The following is an 11,283-nucleotide window of genomic DNA, read 5'->3' as shown; positions in this document are numbered from 1 at the left end:
TCATTGTGTCCTGGATTTCCTGGATGTTTTGGGTTAGAGTCTTTTTGCTTTTTGCATTTTCTTTGACTCTTCTCACAATGTTGTCTATGTTATCTTCTGCCCCTGAGATTCTCTCTTCCATCTCTTGTATTCTGTTAGTGATGCTTGCATCTATGTTTCTTGACTTCTTTCCTAAGTTTTCTAATTCTAGAGTTGTCTCTTTTTCTGATTTCTTTGTTTCGACTTCCATTTTTAGGTCCTGGATGGTTTTACTCAATTCCTTCACCTGTTTGTTTGTGTTTTCCTGTAATTCCTTAAGGGATTTTTGAGTTTGCTCTTTAAGTGCTTCTACTTGTTTACTTGTGATCTCCTGTAATTCTTTATGGGATTTTTTTTTTTGTTTCCTCTTTAAGGACTTGTACCTCTTTACCTGTATTCTCCTGTATTTCTTTAAGGGAGTTATTCATGTTTTTCTTAAGTTTCTCTATCAGCATTGTGAGATATGATTTTAGATCCAATTCTTGCTTTTCCGGTGTTTTGGGATATCCAGGACTTGCTGCAGTGGGAGTACTAGGTTCTGATGAAGCCAAGTAGTCTTGGTTTCTGTTGATAACATTCCTACATTTCCCTTTTGCCATCTCTTGATTTTTGGTGTTAGATGTTCTTAGTGTCTCTGACTAGATCTTGTCCTGTCCCTGCCGCCCTGCAAGTCCCCTGAGACTCGTGGGGCCTGTGCCTCCCAGCTTGCTGATCCCATCTTAGAAACTTACCCGAGAGAAAATGGAGGCTCTCACCTGAGCCTCTGTGTTAAGGCATGCCCTGGAGGTTGGTCCTCTACTTTTGGGGAAAGAGCAGAGAAGGTCGCTGATCCACCTCTGTCACTCGGAAGCTGAGAGGATCCTGTTCCTGCCACCCTGCTACTCCCCTGTGACTTGTGGGGCCTGTGCCTCCCAGCTGGCTGCTCCAGTCTTAGAAACTTAGTGGAGAGAAAATGGTGGCTCTCATCCAAGTCTCTGGGTTAAGGCTCTCCCTAGTGGTAGGCCCTCCACTTGCAGGGAAGAGGCAGCGAAGGTCACTGAGCCACCTCTGTCACTCAGAAGCTGAGAGAATCCTGTCCTTGCTGCCCTGCAACTCCCTGCGACTCGTGGGGCCTGTGCCTCCTGGCTGGCTGCTCCGGTCAGAAAGAAAATGGCCATAAATTTTTATTCTCATATCCCAAACTCATAAGTTATAATTTGACGTGTATAAAGAATATCAGTTCAAATTATACTTTTAACATTTGTGCATAACATAGTTTAAATGGAGTTTGATGAATATTTTCAATTACCATGAAAAACAAACAATGTATTAGCAAACACTACTAAAAACTTTTGTTCACAGTAATTTGGCAATGAAACTTTAAATCATTTAGTTTTTTCACAATAAAAATCGATGGTAAGAATAAACTTTAATTGTATACTTATCCAAAATTATATTCATTGTACACCAGTAACCAGTAACATACAGACATTGCTCCTTCACTTAAGTAATTTGTGGGTAGAGGCAGCAGAGCAGCTGGGACAGGGTCCTTTCTACCACCATCTACAGCCTGGAGGTGTGCCTGTTCCACAGCCCTCTATGCACCTTTCCTGCCAGGGGAGAGCAGGTCTCCAGAAATTGTTCTGATGCCAGGACCCAGATGAGATCACCATTTACTCTCCTGTGACTTTCTAAGACGGGACCAGCCAGGAGACAAAGGCCGCAGAATTGCAGAGTAACTGGGACAGGGTCCTGCATTCATCCATCTGCACACAGGAGAGACAACTGATCCACAGCCATATGTGCACTGGTCTTACCAGAGGAGAGCTGATTTCCCAGGAGTGCTGACACAGGCTTACAGACCCACAGGAGGAACAAGCTCCAGTCAGAGACAACAAGAATATCTAACACCAGAGATTAACAGATGGAGAAAGGCAAACACAAGAATGTTACCAACAGAAAGAAAGACTACTTGGCATTCCCAGAACCCAGTACTTCCACCGCAGCAAGTCCTGAATACCCAAACACACTGGAAAAGAAAGATTTGGATCTAAAATCATATCTCATGATGGTGATAGTTGAATTTAAGAAGGATATAAATAACTCCATTAAAGAAATAAAGGAGAACATAGGAAAATAAGTACAAGCGCTTAAAGAGGCAACACAAAAATCCTTTAAAGAATTACAGGAAACACAATCAAACAGGCAGAGTAAATGAACAAAACCATCCAGGATCTAAAAATGGAAATAGAAACAATAAAGAAATCACCCTGAAGTTGGAAAACCTAGGAAAGAAATCAGGAGTCATAGATAAAAGCATCACCAATAGAATATGAGAGATAGAAGAGAGAATCTTAGGGGTAGTAGACACCATAGAAAACATTGACAGAACAGTCAAAGAAAATGCAAACAGCAAAAAGCTCCTAACCTAAAACATCCAGGAAATCCAGAATGCAATGAGAAGACCAAACCTAAGGATAATAGGAATAGAAGAGAGTGAAGACCTCCAAATTAAAGGGCTAATAAATATCTTCAACAAAATTATAGAAGAAAAGATCCTGAACCTAAAAAATAGAGATGCCCACAAAGATACAAGAAGCCTACAATACTCCAAATACTTTGGACCAGAAAAGAAATACTTCCTGTCATATAATAATCAAAACATCAAATGCACAAAACAAAGAATATTAAAGCAGTGAGGGAAAAAGATCAAGTAACATAAAAATGCAGATCTATCAGAATTATACCGAACTTCTTGCCAGAGACTATGAGAGCCAGAAGATCCTGGGTTGATGAAATACAGACCCTAAGAGAACAAAAATGCCAGCCCAGGTTACTATAGCAAAACTCTCAGTTACTATAGGTGGAGAAACCAAGGCATTCCATGACAAACCTAAATTTACATAACATCTTTCCACAAATCCAGCCCTTCAAAGAATAATAAATGGAACACTGCAATATAAGGAGAGAAACTACATCCTAGAAAAAGCAAGAAAGTAATCTTCTAACAAATCTAAAAGAAGATAGCAACAAGAACAGAATTCTAACTCTAACTACAAGAATAACAGGAAGCAGCAATTACTTTTCCTTAATATCTATTAATAACAATAGACTCAATTCCCCCAATAGAAAGACATAGACTATCAGACTGGGTACATAAACAGGAACCAAAATTTTGTTGCATACAGGAAACCCACCTCAGAGACAAAGACAGGTGCTACCTCAGAATAGAAGGTTGGAAAATAATTTGCCAAGCAAATGGTCCAAAGAAACAAGCTGGAGTAGCCATTATAATTTGGAATAAAATCAACTTTCAACCTAAAGTGATCAAAATGATAAGGAGAGACACTTCATACTCATCAAAGGTAAGATCTACCAAGATGAACTCTCAATTCTGAACCTCTATGCTCCAAATGCAAGGGCATCTACATTCATAAAAGAAACTTTACTAAAGCTCAAAGCACACATTGCACCACACACAATAATAGTAGTGGGAGACTTCAACACCCCACTCTTTGCAAAGGACAGGTCATGAAAACAGAAACTAAACAAACACACAGTAAAGTTAACAGAAGTTATGAAACAAATGGATTTAACAGATATATATATATAGAACATTTTTTTTTTCCTAAGACAAAAGGATATACCTTCTTCTCAGCACCTCATGGTACCTTCTCCAAACCTGATTGTATAATCAGTCATAAAACAGGCCTCAACAGATACAAGAAGATTAAAATAATTCCTTGCATTCTATCAGATCATTATGGATTAAGGCTGCTCCTCAATAAAATCATAAACAATAGAAATCTCACATACACATGGAAGCTTAACAACACTCTACTCAACGATAACTTGGTCAAGGAAGGAAGGAAGACAGAAAGAAAGAATTTAAAGACTTTTTAGAGTTTAATGATAATGAAACGACAACATACCCAAACTTATTGGACACAATGAAAGCAGTCCTAAGAGGAAAACTCATAACTCTCAGTGCCTTCAAAAAGAAACTGGAAAGAGCATATAACAGCAATTTGACAGCACATCTGAAAGCTCTAAAACCTAAAGAACCAAATTTACCCAAGAGGAGTTAATGGCAGGAAATAATCAAACTCAGGGCTGAAATCAACCAAATAGAAACAAAAAGAACTATACAAAGAATCAACCAAACTTTGATTGATTCTTTGAGAAAATCAACAAAATAGATAAACCCTTAGCCCGACAAACTAGAGTGCACAGAGACATTATCCTAATTAACCAGATCAGAAATGAAAAGGGAGACATAACAACAGACACTGAGGAAATTCAAAAAATCATGAGCGCCTACTACAAAAACCAATACTCAACAAAACTGGAAAACCTGGATGAAATGGACAATTTTCTAGTCAGATACCAGGTACCAAATTTAAATCAAGATCAGATCAATGATCTAAACAGTCCCATATCTGCTCATGAAATAGAAACAATCATTAATAGTCTCCCAACCAAAAAAAGCCCAGGACTGTTGCTGACCAGCGGCAACAATGGACTAGGTGGGATTAGTGCAGAGCTTTATCAGACCTTCAAGGAAGACTTAATACCAATTCTCCTCAAACTATTCCACAAAATAGAAACAGAAGTTACTCTACCCAATTCATTCTATGAGGCCACAATTACTCTTATACCCAAACCACACAAAGACCTAACAAAGAAAGAAAACTTCAGCTCAATTTCCCTTATAAATATCTATGAAAAAATACTCAATAAAATTATTGCAAACCAAATCCAAGCACACATCAAAATGATCATCCATCATGATCAAGTAGGATTTATAGCAGGGATGCAGGGATGGTTCAATATTTGGAAATTCATGAATGTAAAACACTATGTAAACAAACTCAGAGAAAAAAGCCATATGATCATCTCATTGGATGCAGAGAAAGTATTTGACAAAATCCAACATCCCTTCATCATAAAACTCTTGGAAAGATCAGGAATTAAAGGCCCATACTTAAACATAGTTAAAGCAATATACAGCAAACCAGTAGCCAACATCAAACTAAATGAAGAGAAACTTGAAGCAATCACACTAAAATGAAGGACTAGATAAGGCTGCCCACTCTCTCCCCACATATTCAATATCCTACTTGAAGTCCTAGCCAGAGCAATTAGACAACCAAAGGATATCAAAGGCATACAAATTTGGAAAGGAAGAAGTCAAATAATCACTATTTGCTGATGATACGATCGTATACTTAAGTGACCCCAAAAATTCAACCAGAGAACTCCTAAACCTGATAAGCAACTTCAGCAAAGTAGCTGGATATAAAATTATCTCAAGCAAATCAGTGACCTTCCTATACACAAAGGATAAACAGGCAGAGAAAGAAATTAGGGAAAAAACACCCTTCACAATAGTCAAAAATAATATAAAATACCTTGGTGTGACTCTAACTAAGCAAGTAAAAGATCTGTTTGACAAAAACTTCAAATCTTTAAAGAAAGAAATTGAATAAGATCTCAGAAGATGGAAAGATCTCCCATGCTCATGGATTGGCAGGATTAATATAGTAAAAATGACCATCTTTCTGAAAGTAATCTACAGATTCAATGCAATCCTCATCAATATTCCAACTCAATTCTTCATAGACTTAGAAAGAGCAATTTTTAAATTTATCTGGAATAACAAGAAAAACAGGATAGCCAAAACTATTCTCTACAATAAAGGATCCTCTAGTGGAATCACCATCCCTGACCTTAAACTGTACTACAGAGCAATTGTGATTAAAAAACAAACAAACAAACAAAAAAAAACTGCATGGTATTGGTACAGTGACAGGCAGGTAGATCAATGGAATAGAATTGAAGACCCAGAAATGAACCCACAAACCTATGGCCACTTGATCTTTGACAAAGGATCTAAAACCATCTGTGGAAAAAAGACAGCATTTTCACCAAATGGTGCTGGCTCAACTGGCGGTTAGCGTGTAGAAGAAGGCTAATTGATCCATTCTTATCTCCTTGTAAAAAGCCCAAGTCCAAGTGGATCAAGGACCTCCACATAAAACCAGATACACTCAAACTAATAGAAAAGAAAGTGGGGAAGAGCCTTGAGCACATGGGCACAGGGGAAATTTTCCTGAATAGAACACCAATAGCTTATGCTCTAAGATCAAGAATTGACAAATGGGACTTCATAAAACTGCAAAGTTTCTGTAAGGCAAAAAACACTGTCAATAGGACAAAGCAGGAACCAATAAATTGGGAAAAGATCTTTACCAATCCTATATCTGACAGAGGGCTAATATCCAATATATACAAAGAACTGAAGAAGTTAGACTCCAGAGAACCAAATAAACCTATTAAAAAATGGGGTACAGAGCTAAACAAAATTCTCAATTGATGAATACCAAATGGCTGAGAAGCACCTAAAGAAATGTTCAACATCCTTAGTAATCAGGAAAATGCAAATCAAAACAACCCTGAGATTCCACCTCACACCAGTCAGAATGGCTAGGATAAAAATACTCAGGTGACAGCAGCTGCTGGTGTGGGTGTAGATAAAGAGGAACACTCCTTCATTGCTGGTGGAATTCCAAGCTAGTAAAAGCACTCTAGAAATCAGTTTGGTGGTTCCTCTGAAAATTAGACATAGTACTACCAGAGGATCCAGCTATAACACTCCTGGGCATATACACAGAAGATGTTCCAAATGTAATTAGGACACCTGCTCCACTATGTTCATAGCAGCCTTATTTATAATAGCCAGAAACTGGAAACAACTTAGATGTCCCTCAACAGAGGAATGGATACAGAAAATGTGGTATATCTACAAAATGGAGTACTACTCAGCTATTAAAAACAATGAAGTTATGAAATTCTTGGGAAAAGGATGGCCCTGGAGAATATCATCCTGAGTTAGGTAACCCAATCACAAAAGAACACACATGGTATGCATTCTCTGATAGGTGGATATTAGCCTAGAAGATCAGAATACACAAAATACAAACCACAAACCATAAGAAACACAAGAAGAAGGAAGACCAAAGTGAGGATCCTTAGTTCCTTCTTAGAAGGGGGAACAAAATACCCATGGAAGAAGTTGTAGAGACTAACTATGCAGCAGAGACTAAAGGAATGACAATTCAGAGACTGTTCTACCTGGAAATCCTTCCCATATTCAGTCATCAAATCTAGACACTATTGTGGATGACAACAATTGCTGGATGACAGGAGCCTGATATAGCTGTCTTCTGAGAGGCTCTCACAGTACCCGACTAATACAGAAGTAGAAGCTCATAGCCATCCATTGGACTGAGTACAGGGTCCCCAATGAAGGAGCTAAAGAAATAACCCAAGGAGCTGAAGGGTTTGTAGCCCCTTAGGATGAACAACAACATGAACTAACTAGTACCCTTAGAGCTCCCAGGGACTAAACCACCAACCAAAGAGTTACACATGGTGGGACTCATGGCCCCAGGTGCATATGTAGCAGAGGATGTCCTAGTCGGTCATCAATGGGAGGAGAAGCCCTTGTTCCTGTGAAGGTTCTATGCCCTAGTGTAGAAGACTGCCAGGGCCAGGAAGCAGGATAGGGTACTTTGGTGAGCAGGGGGAGGAAGGAGGGAACAGGTTTATGTTTTTTGGGTTTTGTTTTTTGTTTTTTGTTTTTTGTTTTTTTTCAGGAGAAGAAATCAGGAAAGGAGGTATCATTTGAAATGTAAGTAAAGAAAGTATCTAATAAAAAAGAAAGAAATTTGTGTCCTACAAGAAAACATCTTGAAACATTATTAGAAAATTGCTGGGTGCCCACTTATGGAAAATGAATTTCTGAAAATAATTTTTCTAGGGATGATGACCAATCTTACCTGAAAGGAGTTGCTTGTAGAATAATGCATGACTGGTGATATTTGTAATTTTCATGCAGCTTATTCTGATCAGTTTATTAAGTCATTTCTCTGTGTAACAGCTAAAGATGAACAATTATACCAGAATGCCAGTTGTTAAGCAACTATTCAGATCACTGTCAATGCAGTAAAGAGTGAGGATCAATTAAGCACAGGATCTGCAGTGCAACAAGGAAAAGATTTTTTTCTCTCAATCCATATGAATTTAGAAGAAGTGGGCCTGATTAAATTTGTGATCTTACATGCAAGGTCAGCAGGCTGCAGGACATTGGCTACTATTCTTTTTGACATATCTAATCAGTCAACTTGATTGGCCATGTAGTTGGATTTCACACTAAGAAAATAATGTTTCTACTAACACTTGAGATGAAGGCAAAATACATCGTGATTTGAAATGTTGAAGAAGTGAGGTCCTGCTTTCATGTATTATTCAAGCCTTATCCATAGATTTGGAGAATTGGTGTGTTCTTCATGGAAAGACTGGGCAGTTTTATATGCCTTTTAACAACTGAATTAGATTTAAAAATTCTAATGCAATGTAAAGTGTATAACAATATATAACACATTACTTTTCAACCTCTATTTATATCTAAAGAGATGTTAATTATTTCCAAATAAATGACAGAAAAATTGTCTGGAGATTGCATTTCCTAACATGGCAGCTTGAATGAGAAATGTCTCCCATGGTATTGGGTATTCTACTTGGCCTCTGTTTGGTGGTACTGTTTTGGGGAGGTATAGGTGTTATGTATCTGCTAGGGAAAGCATGTCATTTTCGAGATAGGCTTTGAGATTAAAGCCTGTCAACACTTCCAGTTCCCTTTTTCTGCCTCATGCCCATGGTAAACGATATGAGCTCTTGATTTCCTGCTCCTGCTACCATGCTTGCTTTTTGCTACCCAAGCTACCCTTCTATGATGAACTCTTACACCTCTGAAACTGGAAACCTAATAAACTCTTTCATCTTTAAGTTGCCTTACTCATGCAGATTTATCACAGATACTTTAAAAATAACTAATACATCCAATAACTACAAAGGTAATTTTTCATTTCAGGCATTAGAATGTGCATTATTAGAATAGTGGTGTCTTCACTACTTTTATATTGCTCTGAAGAGACACCATGGCCAAGGCACCATAAAGAAAATATATTCTGAGAAGGGAATCATGGTCCCAGAAAGTTAGAGTACATGATCATCATGGTGGGGGATATGGCAGTTAGCATGCAGGCGTGGTGCTAGAGCAGTGACTGAGAGCTTACATCCTGATCTATAAGTTGGAGTGTGATAATGGACAATGCCTATCCCCAGGGCACATTTCCTCCAACAAGGTTACATCTCCTATTTCTTCGCAAATTGTTACAACACCTGGGGACTAAGTATTCAAATGTATTATCCTATTAGGGTTGGAGGCATTCTCACTCAAATTAACACAAGTATCAAGTACACATTAAACCCAAGAAATCTATCTTCACAAAATGTTGCAGTTCAATTGAGAAAAAAAAGTGATCCTTTAAGGATTGAATATATATATTCAATATCCAAAATTAGAAATGAATCACATTTTGAAGCTGAGCCATATGCTATGGGTTATCTAGTATGTGTGAATAATGTGTATTTGTTATTTTTATGATTTATATATGCATGCTTTATATACTGGCACTGTCATGTCCCTTGTACCTACTATCTACCCTGTTCATGTTCCCTACTACCAGCAAAATTCTCACCTTATTTGTCATCTACCAAGACTAACCAGGGCCATCTGTGTGACTGGCTTTGGAGCTATTCACTAGAGTGTAGCAGTCTTAGCAGAGATACAAAATAAAAGACAGTTACCTCCCCCCAATCCCTGCCACATATCTTTTGAATTGTAGATAGCCAGCATTAAGGTAAAGAACAGAGCTCTGTGATACATTTCCCTATGCTGGGTGATTGTTAGAGTGACTCAATACATTTCACTTCACTTTTTTAAAGTATCCATATGTGTGTGTGTGTGTGTGTGTGTGTGTGTTTGTGTATATGTTTGCATATGTGTTAGTCTGTGCATCTGTAAGTGTAAGTGCACTTGCATATGAGGTTATTTCTCCAAGTGTTCCATCACAGTGGCCAAAAGAAGTCCTGGAGTATCTTCCATTAACACATTCTGCCTACACCTATGAGGCAAGTTCTTTTCCAATGTGAGCCTCCCATTTTCTCTGTTAGGATGTCTCTCCTGTCCTTTGGCTCAGCCGTTAAAGGCTAGGCTCACAACCAAAAATATAAGGAGATAAGATTATAGATATGTTTGCAATTAATAGCTTGTTATGTGAGTGCTGGCAATAGAGTCCATTCTGCTCAATTACACCAGAAACTCACTTAATTGTCAAGCTATCTCTCCCACCCTATAACGGAGAACTTTTATTCTTTTGAAAAGTTTCCCTGGAATGCCTAGATTTTTAGTAAGAGTAGGTAATCTTATGTAATTGTAAATAAAACTGCACAGTCTCCTAACTGATCCCTCTTCCTACATCTGGCATTTTTTTTTACAAGATTGTAGCCTTATTCTTGATCTTGACCAAGCTCTTAGAAATGTAAACTACCAATCTATTATATCTAAGAAAATTCATGTTATTTTTTGCTTGAAGTATCTGTTTAAATGTCTCCATTCTTTACTTACACTTGAGAAAACCTTATTTCTAACATATTTTCTGTCACGTAGTACATGAGTTTTTGGAATCAGTGGTTGTATTGAGAAAATTGGAAAGCTGAATATCAGTTTTTACATGTGTTTTCTAATTTCAGATGTCATTTTTTGACAAAAGGTGGGCTTCATTATCTATTTGTTTGGGTTGCTTATTTACATCTAAGCAGGAGTCCATGTGATTATATTTCTGGTTTAAGAAATCTCAACTACTTGAGAAAAAATTTTTACTTAGCTCTGCATTGTGTTTTCCAAAGTGCATGCCCATTGTTTTCATGTCTCTAAAAGTGTTATCAAGATATTTCTCTATGGCTTCAATGCAACACTGGAAAGTGAAATCCTACAACTAGATCCATACTTTTTTTTATTTTTATTTTTTTATTAGATATTTTCTTTATTTACATGTACATTTCTCCATTCCCAGTTTCCCCTCCAAAAAACAAAGAAACAAACAAAATCAACAAAAACAAACCCCTGTTGCCTCCCCTCTCCCCATGCCTGCCACCCCACCTTCTCCCACTTATTGGCCCTGGCATTCCCCTACACTGGGGCACAGAACCTTCACAGGACTGAGCTTCTCTCCTCCTATTGATGATCAAATTGCAATCCTCTACAATACACATGCTGCTCCATGTGCGGTCCTTGGATGGTGGTTGAGGTCCTGGGAGCTCTGAGGGTACTAGTTAGTTCATATTGTTGTTCATCCTAAAGGGCTGCAAACCCCTCAG

The sequence above is a fragment of the Mastomys coucha genome, unplaced genomic scaffold (genome assembly GCF_008632895.1).
Source record: "Mastomys coucha isolate ucsf_1 unplaced genomic scaffold, UCSF_Mcou_1 pScaffold19, whole genome shotgun sequence".
Lineage (NCBI taxonomy): Eukaryota > Metazoa > Chordata > Mammalia > Rodentia > Muridae > Mastomys > Mastomys coucha.
Note: the sequence above shows the minus strand (reverse complement) of the source record.